Source organism: Gastrolobium bilobum, unplaced genomic scaffold, assembly GCF_033153095.1.
Source record: "Gastrolobium bilobum isolate Gb01-03AN ecotype WA unplaced genomic scaffold, APGP_CSIRO_Gbil_v1 utg66855, whole genome shotgun sequence".
In the NCBI taxonomy this organism is placed as follows: Eukaryota; Viridiplantae; Streptophyta; class Magnoliopsida; order Fabales; family Fabaceae; genus Gastrolobium; species Gastrolobium bilobum.
Window position 1 is genome coordinate 1 of NW_026895258.1, and position 5,645 is coordinate 5,645.

At 32.7% G+C, this 5,645-nt stretch overlaps 1 long non-coding RNA gene across 3 annotated transcripts; it reads left to right on the plus strand.

Moving 5' to 3' along the window:
• The first annotated feature begins 931 nt into the window (after positions 1-931).
• On the plus strand, positions 932-4,683 carry LOC133302266 (uncharacterized). 3 transcript variants are annotated; one of them, XR_009750327.1, is made up of 5 exons: positions 932-1,257; positions 1,398-3,025; positions 3,115-3,176; positions 3,961-4,201; positions 4,319-4,683. It is a non-coding gene; the product is annotated as an uncharacterized LOC133302266 (long non-coding RNA). The 3 variants fall into 3 exon arrangements; XR_009750328.1 differs by having other exon boundaries at positions 937-1,899; positions 2,661-3,025; XR_009750326.1 differs by having other exon boundaries at positions 988-3,025.
• Positions 4,684-5,645: the final 962 nt, after the last annotated feature.

Genomic DNA, 5,645 nt, shown 5'->3' on the forward strand with positions numbered 1-5,645 from the left:
TACTCTAACATAATTACATATTTTCAGAAATATATTAAAAGATTTTTTTCTTCATAAATCTTTTAGAGATTACGGACTGAAAAATAGGATTCAATAAAAGTAGTAGTAATTAATAATAAAAATATTTGATAATAATAATATCCTACCTCATAAAATCATGCAGTGTACGACCAGTCATACTTAGTGTAATGTGCAAAAAAAATTTGTAAACGGATCCTATTCTTATTATGTGATATAAAATTAAAGATAAGATATTTTTATTATCAAATATTCTTATTACTAATATATTATTACTGTAACATAATTATATATTTTCAGAAATATATTAAAAGGTTTTTTTTTTCATAAATCTTTTAGAGATTACGGACTGAAAAATAGGATTCAATAAAAAGTAGTAGTAATTAATAATAAAAATATTTGATAATAATAATATCCTACCTCATAAAATCATCTTTTATGTACAAAAAAATGAATAAATCTTACACACTTTTATATACCTTATATATATGAGATAAGATATTGTGACACACAAATAATGTTACGCACAATGTTAGACCACATCTTAATCGTTGATTTCCGTCAATCAACGGTTATCATTTTTCAAATCAAGCTTATTAATTAATTATTAATTCGCAATAAATGATAACCGTTGATTGACGGAAATCAACGGTTAAGATGTAGTCGTAACATTGTGCGTAATATTATTTGTGTGTTACAATATCCTATCCGTATATATATATACAGAAAATAAAATTATTTCCTAATATTAAACCCCGAAACGTAAAACACGTGTTGGCGAAAATATCTAGGTCATCGAGAACCTTCTTTTCTTTGTGACCGCAAATTCCTTATTTAACAACAGATGGCACGCCGATTCGGCATTTACATTGGCGCAACTAACTCAGCCCATCTGCACCGTTGGCTCCATTTGTTGCCAAGCAATCACAACCGTTTATTTTCTCCAGATTCCACTATATAAAACGATCATAACATTTTTCCCTCGTTCATTCCATCGTTGCCGCGTAAATCGGAATCGGCGCATTCGCTTTAACCTAGCAAATTTCTCCGTCCAAACCGTCCTTTGATTCAGTCAAAGGCAAATTTTCGGTTCATATCGCATGGATCGAACCTTGATCTGGTTTTTAGGATGGTTAATTGGAGATTCTGTCGATGTTTCGGTCTCCGTTTTGATGGAGGCCAGTGGAATTGCTACATCTGCAAGGAACCGTTATTCAATCTGGTCGTGAATCTGATAAGGTAAGTTATATTTTTGTTTTTTTTCGAGTTCTGTTATCTTTATATGGATTTCCGTATAATCGGTTATGATTATTGTGTTGGTACATCTCGGTGGCGCCGCTGATGATCGTGGTTATCTGTGGTCCATGCTGGTGGTTGAGATGCGCGAGTTTTTGTTTCGAAACAGAGCAATTGAAGCGAGATTGGTTGTATAATTTTGGTTGTATTCAATCCTTTAGGAGATTACCTGTTATATCGATTGTGGATTTGATTGGTTGAGTTGAAGGTTATGGTTGAGAGAGATGTGTGAGGTATACACCAAAGGTACTTGTTCTGTTTGTTAGTTTGTTCTATTGCTTGTTAATGGACCTTTGCCATGTCAGGTGCGCTTGCATGGCAGGTCAGAAAAACCTCAATAAAATTACGACTCTTTTTTCTGTTGCGGGGGGAGAGATTCCGGGTTTTTAATTATTTTATTTATTTTTCCCGGCTCTCCCTCCGCTGTGTGTGTTGCTTCTTCCCCTTCCCCTTTCTTCGTATTCTTCTTTTCTCTGCCCTATGAATTTTTCTGCACTCTAGTACGTTCTACACATACCAGGATTACGATTAGAAATCGGTTATCGTTCTGGAACCCGATTCAACAAAAGATTGGCAATCGATAAGGTACATGGTTCTGAAACATACTTTCATTGATTTTAGTTACATGGTTCATGAATTTTTTTTTTTTCATGAAATTCACTAAATGTGTGCGGACATAAATTACATCTTCTTGGTCCGTTCTTGGTCCGCCACTGCTTAATAATATAATTTTACATTTTACAACTACCATTATACCTCGCATGGCCTAAATTCATAGCATCGTTTTATATATTTATAATTAGAATAGTTCTCATAGCATCGTTTTATGAATTTATAATTAGAATAGATGGCCTGCACACAATTAAACTATAAGATGTTTTCATGGTTTTGCTGCAATTGCAATTTGACATATACAAATGATTTATATCTCTTATGTCAAACACGGCTTTTAGATTTTCACGATTAGTATAACAATTTTTTCTATAATTAAACTTGCTAGTAATTTCACTGATCTCCTTTTAAAGCTACACAAGTTTACTGTCGAACTTTAACAACTTATCGAGTTAGTAGTGGCTTTTGATCATCCAAAATTATATGTTACTATTGTATGTGCAATATACTATTTAATTAAAACAAGCAAAGAAACTTCGTAAGCCTATATCGTTGACTGTTGAGAGCCCATGCGCACTTGTACTTTTTCAAAAATGCAACATGTAATCTTACGGTTCAATCTCTTGCCAAGTTAATCTGTCATTTATAAGTAATATATGTGTTGATTTATGATTCGGATACTTATATTTCGATCTATGGTATACCTACGGAAACCAGTTATTGTTATCATGTAGAATTATGCCGGTACAATAATTTAAAGTTTGATTGGTGACTTGTTGCGGCTGTATTGCAAAGCTTCACTTGTACCAGGGTCTTTTTGGGGTATGTGGGAGTTTGTAAATGTGTTTCCCAAAAGCTGCCTTGGTTAGCTTTTGAGGCAGTGGGTACAGAAGGCTGTAAAACCGTTCCTAGTGTAGCTTCAAGGTTCGTTGTATGTGCAGTTCGCTATTGTGGATCTACCTGAGCTTCTGACCTTTTTGGAGCATTTTGCTACCCGCAAAACACCTTTGTCAATCAGATTTCTGAAGATGTGAGTGACTTTTAACTGCTAGAGAAGGCTTGCGGTTCTGTGAAGCTGGGAAAGTCATCAGACAACTTAGTAAGATATACTTGTTTGATCTTGAATGATTGTTACAGGTTATTGGCAATGGGTAGTCATATTCATCCTTTCGTTTTCCTTCTCTGCAGACCCTTTCTGGATTTCTGAATCAGCTTATCTGCATAATTGCATTTTGTTCTTTGGATCAATGGTTAGTCTTCAGGCCATGATGGTTTTCTTTGTTCAAGGATCGTTTATTTCGTATAGGGAAGATGTTGGCATTAAACACCAATATTTCATTGTGTGGCGTGATTGTTTTCCTCGCGTCGTCCTCAGAAATATAGGCCCTGATTGAATATTGTTTCTAAGAACAGTTTTTTGGTTTTCAAAAAATAAAAATAAAATCAGTTTGTTAATGTTTGTTTTGTAAAAAATGTTTTAAAAATTATATATATTTTTTATTTTTAGAATCAAATTTAGAAAGTATTTAAGTTGTTTTTGTTTTGTCTTTTAACTTTTAAAACATAAAAAACATCCGTTTTCATATCAATTTTAGAAAACAGTTCTAAGAAAAGAAGAATTATAACACAATCAAATCAACCCACAGGTCCGTTTGAATTTTATTTCTAATTTTTCTTTTAATTTCAGATAATTGCTTTTTTTGTAAAATTAATTTAAAATTATATATACTTTTTAAGTTTTAGAATGAAATTTAAAAAATATATATTGGATGTTTTTGTTTTATGTTTTTAATTTTTAACTTTTAAAATAAAAAAAAATACTGAGAATATTCATTTCATTGTGTACTTTTCAAAATAGTTCCAAGAAAAAAAGCTTAGCACAGACAACCTTACTTCGATGCATTTTTTTCTTCGTAGTGTCTAATATCGTATTGATGGCCTCAATATTTAATGTCTAGTAGGTGGTTCATTTACAATGAGTTGGCCTTGTCCTATTAGCGACCTTTCGTAACTTAATTTATTTTGTCTTGGCAGGTTTTTTTATTGTTACTCGCTTGAAGGAAATTTTAATTTGATACCGGTGTGAACATTGTGTTGATATTACCAAGAAATTTCGGTTTCGTCTGCTTCATCAAATTAGTCGATTCTGTTATATCAACTATTGCCCGTGTATAGTCTTGTTTCTTCACCGTTCAACGAGATATATTCCCGACGTTAGTGGATGTTTTTATGGCCTCCGCCATTGTTGGATTGATCTGTAGTTCTTGGAAACACGGTATTTATCCTTTCTATTTTTTAAACTTCATTTTAGTTCGATTATGTTGAAATTTAGTTGCTGTAGGTCTTGTATATGTTTACTGTTTGTCATTGAATTGGTTTTGATTTTTGTTAGGTTGACAATAAATTCCAGTGAGCTTGCTGATGACCACACCATCAGATTCTCCTCTCTATTTTTAGTGCTTTCAGAATGAACTGATCTCTTTATGCGACTAAAATTCCGCTGCCTTTTTTATTTTTACTCTTGCGTTATACAGTAACGAAGTGATGAATTCGTGATAGTCGGCTCTGATTCATATTAGAGTTATTGTGAATAATATCAATGGTAATTTTTTCTATGCCAAATTTATGCAACTCGTAACATAGTTTCTTTACTATAGATATGGAAAGGATTCATTTAGAGTACTGAAAATCCGTTTTTTCTTGGTTGGAGAGGTAAATTGCATGTTTTGAAATGGCTTAAGTTTGAAAAAAAAACAACATCTTTTTAGTGCAAGTTTTGTAGTGTATTTGAAGGGTAATATGCTGCTGGACATTTATGTTGATTTGGTTATTAATGTTATTAGACGTAATTTTACGAGTATAAGATGTATGTGGTCATGTATTCTGGGTCTTAATGTCAAATGTGACATTATTCAAGATTTTATGATGGATCCATAAGCTCCAATTGGAAAGAGCGCCCAACTACTGTGTATGGGAGGATGGTGGTTCGAGTCCGCCTGGATCCGCTGACCCTTGTCATGTTAAAACTGAACACCAATTTTTATCTAGAAAATGGGAGTTTTGGTCGGGATTATGTTTATGGGAAAGGTGAGTGGGAGGTGTTGGAATGGCGTGTTGACTCTGCTTTAGTTATTCTACTATTATGACAATATTTTTGCTGAACTATTAAAAAAGTAAGAGTAAATAGATTTTTTGATCTCATTAAATTTCATGATGTCCGCTTTAGTCCCTAGTAAATAAAAAAGCTTATCGCGGTCTTTAAAAAATTAAAAATGGATCTATTTAGTTGAAATTGTGATTTTTCATAAATTCAAAAAAGACTCATATTAGTTCTTAAAAAGACTAAAATGAGTTCATTTTGAATTTCTTAAAGACCACGATCGTGAAATTTGATGAAGTTCAAAAAAGGTATTTACTAAAACAAGAAAAGTAAGTGAACTAAAATGAAATAATTCCTTCGTATTGGTAAAGATAGCTGACAAAACTTATCTAAATGTTAAGTCTTGCGTGGGCCGCTAGATTTAGTTTTAAAGGAAATGCTATCGTAGACTTTGTCTGTTTTCCTAATGAAGATTGTCTTCACATATTGAGACTCCAGTTGGGCCATGTTCTTGTGGAGAAAGTTGATTAATAGGGATCAGTTCTCTTAATTTTTCAATTCTGATCTTCAAGCCTGGTTGAATAATAATCCCTGTAGAAGGACAACAAATACTCCCCAA